The sequence below is a fragment of the Salvia hispanica genome, chromosome 3 (assembly GCF_023119035.1).
Source record: "Salvia hispanica cultivar TCC Black 2014 chromosome 3, UniMelb_Shisp_WGS_1.0, whole genome shotgun sequence".
NCBI classification, from domain to species: domain Eukaryota; kingdom Viridiplantae; phylum Streptophyta; class Magnoliopsida; order Lamiales; family Lamiaceae; genus Salvia; species Salvia hispanica.
The window spans coordinates 38,844,658-38,856,459 of NC_062967.1; the positions used below are offsets into that span (position 1 = coordinate 38,844,658).

At 33.2% G+C, this 11,802-nt stretch overlaps 1 non-coding gene across 1 annotated transcript; it reads left to right on the forward strand.

The window, feature by feature from the left end:
- Positions 1 to 6,724: 6,724 nt before the first annotated feature.
- On the forward strand, positions 6,725 to 6,831 carry LOC125217210. Its single transcript, XR_007175629.1, has one exon. It is a non-coding gene; the product is annotated as a small nucleolar RNA Z43 (small nucleolar RNA).
- The last annotated feature ends 4,971 nt before the right edge of the window (positions 6,832 to 11,802 follow it).

The window sequence follows — 11,802 nt, forward strand, 5'->3', positions numbered from 1 at the left end:
TTTTCGAATTTTATGGTGAGTGAGAGGGAATGAAGTTGAAGTGATTTGAAAATGGATGGAAGAGTGATATTTATATATTCATTTTCGAATTTAAAAAAAAAAAAACGGAGGGGACTTGCGGCCCGGCCCGAACGCAAATAACGCCGGGACGGGCCGCAACCGATGCGGCCCGGGCACGCATATCGCCGGCCTGGACGTGACGGAGGGAGAGGCCCCGGGACGCAACTGCGTCCTCGGGACCGGCCTGGGCCGAGCCGCATCGTCGTCCAACGCTAAACACGGGCCGGGACTCGCGAGTTGCGGCCCGGCCCAGTAGCGTTCTTCATGCTCTAATAATCATGTCTTAGAAGAGAGACTTCATGATTTAAATGTCTATTAACCATATACTCCCTCAGTCCCATGTTACTTGCACTTTTACTTTTCGGCACGTCACAAACTCCTTATACTATTTATAGTTTAAGTTAGAATTAATGCATTTAATTAATATGGTAGATTAAGTTAAGAGGTCCTTTATTAAGTGATGTCTTATTACATATAAAATTTTAATTTAATTACACTAAAAAATCAATTTCAAATTTACGGCCTAAAATCAAAAGTGCGACTAACATGGGACGGAGGGAGTATTTTATGTTATAAATATTATTACAAAGTTATTTTTTTATATATTTATTAGTTATAGTTTGCAGGTCTTTGGCAAATTAAGAAACCCGTCTTATTAAAAATAAACGGTAAAAAAAATTACTAATAGACAATATTTTGTTTAAAGATACGGAAAAAATAAACGTCATGGAAAATACTGTATATAACTCTTTTAGCAAAATGTTATAAATTGGTATAAAGAGTTATTATTGGGCCTAAATAATTAAGAGAAAATGAAAAATGAGAGCCGAAGAGAGATAAAGCCCAAGACCACCACATTTACGCATTTATTTCGATCCACTTTTATTTATTATATTTTGAAGGTATGTTTGCACTACTATTCTTTTACAATTAGGAACATTTTTACAATATAGAAAAATATAATTAATTTCTCTATTCTATTCATTTTGAAAGCCTAATCTTGAGAATAGATGAAGAGTTGACGTTGAGCGCCTCCCTAATCTCTCATTATCTCTATTTTCTTGAGTACTCATCTCTGGATTTTTTTTATCGACTTTTTGCGCTGCCTCGTTTGGAGTCGCTCTACATCTCTTACCATCTTTCACATGACTCTCTATGTACTTCCTCCGTCGCCCTTTGTGCTTCAGTAGACCTATCGTCAGCCGTCGCCCGAAATTCAGGTCGATTTGTAGTACGCTCGGTTGTCAATAGCCACGTTGTAATGCTAGTACCTAGTATATATGTTGCGTCATTCCATGAACAATCTCTGTCTCATTTCCTTCTCGATAATGCTATGAAGTATCTAGACTTTAACGAACTTCTTCGATATTAATATAAATATAGGAAATTTAAGGCTCGACTCGACTAAGTTAATTAAGTGAAGATCACTTTATTAATTCACGACCACTAGTGCTTGTGTAATTGTTCTGAAAAAATATGTACACTTTTTATTTTTTCATCGTGGAATCAAAAGTGATAACAAATACTATATGATAAAATTAATGTACATAAAAAATGTTATAAGATACCAAAAAAATCAAAATCATCAACAACAGTAGATATAGTAACTAAACAATAAAAAAATGAAAAGTGCATAGTAAAGTAGTAGACAAAATAAGTTGATGAGTTTATTAGGCTATATATTAATATATCAAAGAAAAAGGACAAGAACAAAACAATTGAAAGAGTGAATTGATGGAACAAGATAAACATCACTGCTTCATCTGTCCCACAAAAGATGTCACACTTTCCTTTTTAATTTATCCTAAAAAAAATGTCACATTTCTCATTTTTTGGAAAAAGTTATCTCTCATATGAATATAAAAATTATATTTTTTTTCTCTTCATTTAATAAAAATCAAAATCTCCTAAAATCTCATGCCATCCCACAAATAAGACATTTTTTGTAGGGCGGATGGAGTTAATATATGGACAAATAGAAAAATAAATATAAATTAATTACATTGAAATTTGGGACATCAGAAGAAAAAAACATAACTCAATTTGATTGCTCATGCAACTTTGGGTTTAGTGTGCAATAATGAAATGTTGGCAGCTTTCACACGTATCCCAATCCAAACAGCTTTCCAACCAATCCCAAAAAATATCCGCATTTGGTGCTCTTACACTTTGGTCCATTCTTTCTATTCTTAATTTAATTTTCTCCACTCATTTGGAATTGCTACATGTGCAATCTACCTCACCGACGTTCATGGAATGTGGAGAAATGATATGTTGTGATAGTTCTCGTTTGTCGCAATGGCATATTACTCTCCGTCCCACTTACGAGTCCCGGTTGAGTTCGACACGTATTTTAAGAAATGTAAAGGGAAGTTGGTGAAAAAAGATAGTGGGATGTGAATCCTAATTTTTTATATTAGTTTTATAATAAAATGTGAGTGAAAAAATGTTAGTGGAATGTGTGATCTAATATCATTTATGGAATATTCAACCGGGACTCCTAAATTGGGACGGAGGGAGTATTTGCTTTGCCTTGATGACCATATTGATATATCACAACCCATAAACTGAGTTGTTTCCAATTCCTGTAGGGTTTTTTCTCATGTAACATAGAACTAAATTTGATTAGAGATACTGTGGAAAAAAAAAATGCTTAACGTACCTCAAAATTCTTAGGCACAAAAGTGCCGATTCTTTCTACATAGTAAGGTAGGAGACAAAAAGTTGTTCTTCAATCACAAACTTAGATGAGAGAAGACAAATCTAGGAAAAGAGAATACTAAATTATATAATGCCATTTGTCCACTTTTGTAGAGGGAAATAATATAATATTAATATGGAAATTTATAGTAATATTAAATTTCGTATCCTCAATTTTTGGCATTTATGGTAGATGCTTAAAGGTGATCTTAGGGCATTCGCAATGGGGCGGACGATGCGACGGACGATGCATCGTCCACTACTGCAGCATCACGGACGATGCGCGGAGGATACCCATCGTCCGTCGCATCGTCCGCCACTGTGGACGACGCGGACGATGGGTCACGGACGATGCGACGCGTTTCCGTTTTTTTTTATTATTATTAAATTTTCAAAACCTATATATTCCTCTCATTTCACTTCATTTTTCACTTCACTCTCAAATTCACTACATTTTCTACATTTCAAGCAAAATGGATTCCAGAGATTATCTGAATAGTCCGATGTTCGGTGGTGCACGATGGCCGGGTACAGAACCCGACGAGTACCAACCATTCGACACGAACGCCGAGTACGATCCCGACTTCAGCACCGATTCATACGGGCTGTCCGACATGGAGCCTTCTCCCCACCGCCCCTCCTCCGCCGCCGCACCTTGCCACCGCCCCTCCGCCGTCGCCGCCGCTCCCTCCGCCGCCGTTGCGTCTGGGTCCGCCACCAAAAAGAAGCGGACCACGGACCAAGGCACGAGCCCAGAAGTTGCCTACAACGGAGGTGTGTGAAGAGTTCGCCCGGGAAGGACGAACTACTCCGACCCCGAATCCATCGTCTTGACGAGATGTTGGATTGATGTTTCGGAGGATCCGATGTACGCCAACAACCAGAAGGTGACTACGTATTGGGAGCGCATCGCCGAGAAATACAACGCGGCCAAGCCGGCGTACGCGTACAAGCGCCACAGGGAGCAGCTCCGCAAGCACTGGGATCAAATAAAGAAACAGGTAAATTTGTTCGCGGGGAGTACGAGAAGTGCGAGAGGGAGCAGGCCAGTGGCGAGAGTCTCACGGATGTGCGGGACAAAGCGATACAGTCGTACATTTCATTGTACGGCGATTTCAAGCACTACCAGTCCTGGGCGCTGTTGAGGGACAAGAAGAAGTTTGTTGGTGGTGTGATTCCCAATCGACGGCGGCGAGGAGGAGGGCGTCGAAGCGCACCCTCGCTGATTATACAAGTAGCGATAGCGGCGCGTCTCCAATGGACCTCAACAGTCCGGTGTTCGAGGATGAGAGTTCCGGCACACCGATGTCCTCCCGGCTTTCCCCTGGCGTCAAGGCTTCCAAGGGCAAGGCCACATCCTCCTCCGCCGTGCCGCCTGGCCAGGCCCCGTCGCCGACCCCGAGTTCGACGACGTCCGCGACTTCGACTGCGGCCCATGCGTACGCGGATTTGGCGGCCTCCTCCGACTACAGGATGTTGTTGGACGCGCACACCGCCCTCATGCAGGCGACCAACCCAACTCAAATCGAGGGCATCCAGCGGATGATCGATGGCCTCAGCCGCAAGTTGGGACTTCTCTAGACTAGCCTCCTTTTTTTGTATTTAGTGCTTTTTTTAATTTCTTATTTTGTAACTTTTTTTTAATTAAGTAAATTTAGAATTTCCCTTTAATTGTGTTGTTTTTATTTGTTTATTTTTATTTTTACATTTGCAAACATAAAAATATAAATACAAAATAGAAGTAAAATGCTTAGGGCGAGCTATAGTCCGCCCCACTGCAGGTGGAATAGGAGGAGGATAAAATGCTGACGTGGCGGTGCATAGGGCGTCGCTTAGGGCGTCCCATTATGGATGCCCTTAATTCACACTCCTCTGTCATTAAAAATAGTTTCATTTCTTTTTTCCTATCATACTTTATGTATTTCTACTCTCATCTATTTTACTTTATCAATTTCTCATGAAAAATCGTGTCTTCTATAAATGAGATTATTTTTTTGGACGGAGATATGAGTATAATATTGATGAATATGTAATTATAAGGGGATAAGAGTATTAAATCCAAAGTTATAAAGTTCCATAGAGGTGAACATAAGTAGACAAAAAGTTGTGTAAGGGATTCACGAATTTTTGTGGTAGATAATTTAAATGTCTATTAACCATATATTTAATGTTATTAGTATTATTACAAAGTTATTTTTTTATATATTTATTAGTGATAGCTTGCAGGTCTTTGGCAAATTAAGAAACCCGTCCTATTAAAAATAAACGGTAAAAAAATAATTATGTCTATATTTTGTTTACAGATACGGAAAAAATAAAAATCATGGAAAATACTGTATATAACTCTTTTAGCAAAATGTACTACTATAACATAATGAATTGCACAAACTATAAAACGTACTCCTAATATGATTCTAAAGTTATAAATTGGTATGAAGAGTTATTATTGGGCCTAAATAATTAAGAGAAAATGAAAAATGAGAGCCGAAGAGAGATAAAGCCCAAGACCACCACATTTACGCATTTGTTTAGATCCACTTTTATTTATTATATTTTGAAGGTATGTTTGCACTACTATTCTTTTACAATTAAGGACAATTTTTACAATATAGAAAATTATAATTAATTTCTCTAATCTATTCATTTTGAAAGCCTAATCTTGAGAATAGATGAAGAGTCTTCGTTTCAAACTGAGAGATAAGTTGATTATATAATTGATTTACTAAATGGAATTAATGTAAATATCTAGAAAACTCCCCTTTATATATGTATGTATATATAGATAGGTAGATTATTTAGATATGAAACCTCTAGAATATTATTAAAGGTTTAGGGCTATAATTATACCCCCTTTTTCTAACTCCCTCCGCCACTGGACAGAGTAAGAGTAAATTTAGAGAACTAAGAAAAGTAATAAAGAAATTAATTACTATGGGTTTAGCTATTTAGGATTTTGCAAAGTAATTTAATTCATTGGTCTTATTTTTAGCTAAATAGTACTAAATTTTATTTCTAGGTCTTATTTTTAACTAAACAGCGACTCCACAATCTCCATAAATTGTTTTCTTGTGATTTTGATGTATCCACCTCAATTTTGGTAGAAGAATGTTGATTCACTCTATCTAATTTCCTTGTCGAAAATGCTTTGAAGTATCCAGACTTTAACGAACTTCTTTGATATTAATATAAATATAGGAAATTAAGGCTTGACTCGACTAAGCTAGTTAAGAAAAGACCATTTTATTGATTCACGACCACTCGTGCTTGTGTAATTGTTCAGGAAAAATCTGTATACTTTTCATTTTTGCATAACGGAATCAAAAGTGATAACAATTACTAAGTGATAAAAATAATATACATAAAAAATGTTAAAAAAAAGTCAAAATCATCAACAACAATAGATCTAGTAACTTAACAATAAAAATTTGAAAAGTGCATAAAGTAGCAGACAATATAAGTTGATGAGTTTATTAGGACAAGAACAAAAAGAACAAAATAAACATTACTAATATATAGACAAATAGAAAAAATAATCATAAATTAATTTCATTGGGACATCAGAAGTAAAAAACACAAATCAGTTTGATTGGGAGGGAACGATGAGTAGTACTATAATGCAACTTTGGGTTTAGTGTGCAATAATGAAATGTTGGCAGCTTTCACACGTATCCCAATCCAAACAGCTTTCCAACCAATCCCAAAAAGTATCCTCATTTGGTGCTCTTACACTTTGGTCCATTATTCTATTCTTAATTTAATTTTCTCCCTCTTTTGGAATTGCTACACGTCCAATCTATCTCACCCACGTTTATTGCTCTCCCTTTTCCAACAAATTTAATGAAACGAATTGGAGTAGATATTGTGCTCTTTATCCTCTCTTCTATAGATCTTCCGTACTGAATTGTCTCTATCTCCACTCTCAATAAATATATGCACACGTACATACAAATACACATACATATATTATCCCATAAAAAAGTTGTGATTGGTCTCGTTCGTCGTAATGGCATACTAGCTATTTGCTTTGCCTTGACGACTATATTGCTATATCACCACCCATAAATTGAGTTCTTCCATTTCAATATTTCTAATTCCCTAGGGTTTTAACATAGTACTAAATTTAATTAGAGATATTGTGAAAAAAAAATGCTTAACGTACCTCAAAATTATATTCTTAGGCAAAAAAGTGTCGATTCTTTGTTATATACATCAAGTAAATCAATGCATTTTTTAAATGCGAGAATTAAAGAAAATAATGTCTCAAAAAGAAATACTCCTAATTGCTTATTGAGAGTAATATTTTATCATAATCATTGTTTTAGTTTTATGTTTATATTTGCTTTGCCTTGATGACTATATTGATATATCACCACCCATAAACTGAGTTCTTCCATTTCAATATTTCCGATTCCCGTAGGGTTTTTTTTATGTAACATAATACTAAATTTAATTAGAAATATTGTGGAAAAAAAAATGCAAATTTAACGTACCTCAAAATTCTTAGGCACAAAAGTGCCGATTCTTTCTACGTAGTAACGTAGGAGACAAAAAATTGCTCTTCAATCACATACTAGATGAGTGAAGACAAATCTAAAAAAAGAGAATACTAAATTATGAAATGCCATTTGTCCACTTTTTATAGAGGGATATAATATAATATTAGTATGGAAATTTATATATAGTAACATTAAGTTTCGTATCCTCTATTTTTAGCACTTATGGTAGATGCTTAAGGGTTATCTTAATTCACACTCCCCCCTCATTTTATTAAAAATAGTCTCATTTCTCTTTCCCTATCCTACTTTATCTATTTCTACTCTCATCTATTTTATTTTATTGATTTCTCATTAAAATTTGTATCGTCTACAAATGAGATTATTTTTTTGGACGGAAATATGTATAATATTGATGAATATATAATTCTAAGGGGATAAGAGTATTAATTCCAAAGAGGTGAACATAAGTAGACTAAAAGTAGTGTAAGGGATTCACGAATTTTTGTGGTAGATAATTTAAATTGACTTTAGAATATTTTTTAGCATATGTATGGATAATAATAGTGAAAAAAAATGCTTAACGTACCTCAATATTCTTAGGCACAAAAGTGCAGATTCTTTCTACATAGGAGACAAAAGGTTACCCTTAAAATAGAATACTACCATTCGTCGTTCTCATACTTATTAGGAATTGTTTCTAGTCAGTAGTCATGTACATTTATAATTATCGGTAAGATGGACGAACCAACTCCAACTCGGAAATTCAATCAATTTATATTCTAAATTATGCATATATATGGAGTATATCATATATATGATATCTATTTGCAGCTTAATTCGTTTTAGGCGGTAGTCGTATGATGAGTTTAATGTCATCTGGCAGATTATCGAAAGATTTTATCATATAAATGTCCAAAGTTAAATTAACATATAGTACTCCAGAATAAAGCAACAATCAATAAATATTTTCCTTAAAAATCTTTTCACCTTTACTATTGATCACCAGAATACAAATAATCTTTTCTTTTATCCAACTTACTACCTTCATCTTAAATATATTGAGATGTATATGCCTTATGTATCCTTGTTAAGGGATAAACACAAATTTTGACTTTTTTATTTGAATACGATCATAAAATTTTGTACAAGTGATATATAGAGGAGTAGTATAAATTTTTTTCTTTGAATACGATCATAAAATCTAATATGGTTAGATAGTTGAATTTTAAAATCGCATGCTCATTTATTGGCATTCAATAAATTAAATAGCACAAATCATTTATAAAGAGGGTGCATGTGGTAATGCTGAAATGAAAATGGGACAATAGCGACTAATATCATCGACATTTGGTTATTTTTTAAAATTTTACCATGAACCTTTAGAATTTGTGAATAAATTCATCAGATTGAATAATTTGCAATTCTACCCGAACTGGCTCTGAATTTTGGACTTGGTTTGGGCCGGCTAAACTTAAATTCCAAAATTTAACCTAATTCGGTTAGTTCTCTGGGCTCGAAATAAATAATCTCTTCTCAATTTAAATCTTCAAATTATTTAATCTTCAAATTGTTTAAACTAAAACAAAAATAATTAAAATAAGTAATATGATACACGTAGAACTTTTATATGTTAGAATAAAATAAAACAAGAAATGTAAAGAGATCAAAATATGCACCAAGGGGTTTTGAACTAAGAAACTTAGCTGTGAAGATGGGTAGCAAAGCCACTAGACCACAGAGGATTTTATAAAGAATAGTTCTCAATACATATTACTACTAGTAATCTATTTTGGGTACACCACTGCTTGTTGCGTGTGCATTTAATACCATACGTGTAACATTTATAATTTGAAGAAAAAGATAAAATAATCATTTTGTACCTAACACTAATTACAAGAAAGGAAAGATAATTCAAAGTTGGTCCACATAAGAAACAATGGCAACTTCTTTTTTATAGAACGATCGATAGCAACTATTGCTTGTTCAAAATGTGTCTGGAAATAAGGAAAATGATTATTCTTTTTTTTGTTCGGGGAGAGAGACTTGATATTCATACAAAGGAATTTTGACAAATCATTCTAGTATCTTTTTGGAATATTTAAACGTATTAAGTAAACAAATATAAATGTAACTATCATATAACGAAATTAATTTTTAAATAGATATTGGGTGTCAATTTCTAATTTATAAAAACAATGCTTACTAGTCACTAGTGGACTTAAGACATACACTTCATGCCATGATACGAATTCCTTTTGTACACTGATAAACTTTGCTATTTGCTAATATTATTTTAAAAAAAAATCATAGCTTAAAATACTCCATTAGTCCCATTTAGTGCCCATGATTTCATTTGTCGGAATAAAATGTCCTGAAAAAAAAATTCTGCCGATTGAAATATTAACGTGAAACCGAAATCACACTTCGATTATACAAATTACATGCTGATTACCAAAATTATTGACGGGTTATAAAACTACATTACATACCGAGCCATTTTCTCTAATAATTCCTGACAAGATTATTGTTTGCTAAAGCCCATTTTTTGTATTATAAAAATTATTTAAAATAAGTGGAGTACATAATAAGTACTATTTCATATTATGTCAACCGGATTAATCCGCTCGGATTGTCGGGCCGAGTATGGGCCATTCGAGTTATGATATTTTCAGTTGAAAAATTTCCAACCTAACCCTAATTAAACTATTGGGTTTCAGGCTAGCTAACTCATTCTCTTTCCATGTAACTCTTTAAATACTAGTATCATTTTCTAATATCACGTACACAAAAGAAACATCTTGCTTATTGATGGACGGATGAAATATAATTTTTATACGAGAATGAGGTCGTGAAAAAAACATAAATTGAATAGTCCCAATTCGATATAATTCATTCGAAATTAACCCAAAACCAATTGGATTGACCTGCAGTTAATTAGAGTTCTATAATACTACTGAACATAAAATAAGAAGTTATAATTAGTGTATTAATTGCAGCCAACTAATTTGAACACTGTTCTAGTACCTATTTCTCCCTCTTTTGATATTGCAGCAGGTGCATATTATGGACTATATCTCCTCTAACTCTTCTCACTCTATTTATTGCTCTTTCTTTTCAGGAGTATATTCTATTTTAATGACACCTCTCTTACAGATGTTCTGCATTTTCCATAGATACTTAATGATCTCTCTTTCCATGACAGCTCATCTATCTAAGAATTAGTATGAAAATGGAAATAATCATGTCAGGAGTAATGTTAAGAATTATGAAAATACAGACCAACAATAACCTTTTAATCTCATTTTACTGCTAGTTTTTTCCTGATGTACGGTCAGTCACTATCGCATGTGCTCGACCTTAGTTTCGTATGGAAATTTAACATTAAGTTTCGTATCCTCAATTTTTTGCACTTATGGTAGATACTTAAGGGTGATCTTAGTCCATATAATATTGATGAATGTGTAATACTAATGGGTAAGGGGATATTAAGCATTTTTTTAGTACTAATTTCAAAGTTAGAAAGTTCCAAAGGAATGAACATAAATAGTCTAAAAGTTGAGTAAAGGATTCACGAATATTTGTGATAGATAATATAAATTGACTATAGAAAAGCTTTTTAGCATATGTATATATGGATGATAATAATAATAATAATAATAATAATAATAATAATAATAATAATAATAATAATAATAATAATAATAATAATAAAAGTGAGATAATTTGGTTCGTCCATTTCACTGTATATGATATACATTTTACAAGAGAATTCAATATAATAGTATATAAACACATTTTCATGAATGAATATACTAGTGCAATTTACATGGTATGTACAGACAAAAAGTAAAGAAGAGCATATGATATGTTTAGAAATATGAATATTCATGGTATAATGTATGGATATATAGACTTTTCTGGATGATTAATATGAAATAAAATCTATGCGGCTTAGTTAAGTATCAAAATAAATGCCTTAAACAATCTATTTTTGAGGGAGTAGAGTAGGAGATGATGGGAATTTGGATGCACAAACAACACATTTCTAGAGGCTAGGGTTAAAATGTTCTTTATCATGATAATTACTGAACCATCATTGTCTATGCAATCTAAATTCATTTTATTTTTGGACAAAATAATGAACTTGAAGTGATATAATAACATAATAATGAAATATAGATAATTATTTTTATTTATAAAATTAGCCTCCTCAATCAATCTATCTATCTATCTATCTATCTATATCTATACATATTTAAAAGGAGAGTTTTGAAAAAATTTATAAGAATGCCATTTTAATTAATAGTAGTATTATTTATTAAAATTAATATGAATATCTAAATTTGCAGTTATATGGCAATTCGATTTCAAAGGTCACAACATAATGCTGCAATTATATAGCAATATGATTTCAAAGGTCACACGATCGATATTTAACATTTATTAATAATTAAGTACTATTGGCGAACAAAATTTTCTCACAAAGGTGCGTAGTGTGCCGCTACAAGCGGTCGTATTTAGTACTGCAAAAATGAGTTTTGTCTCT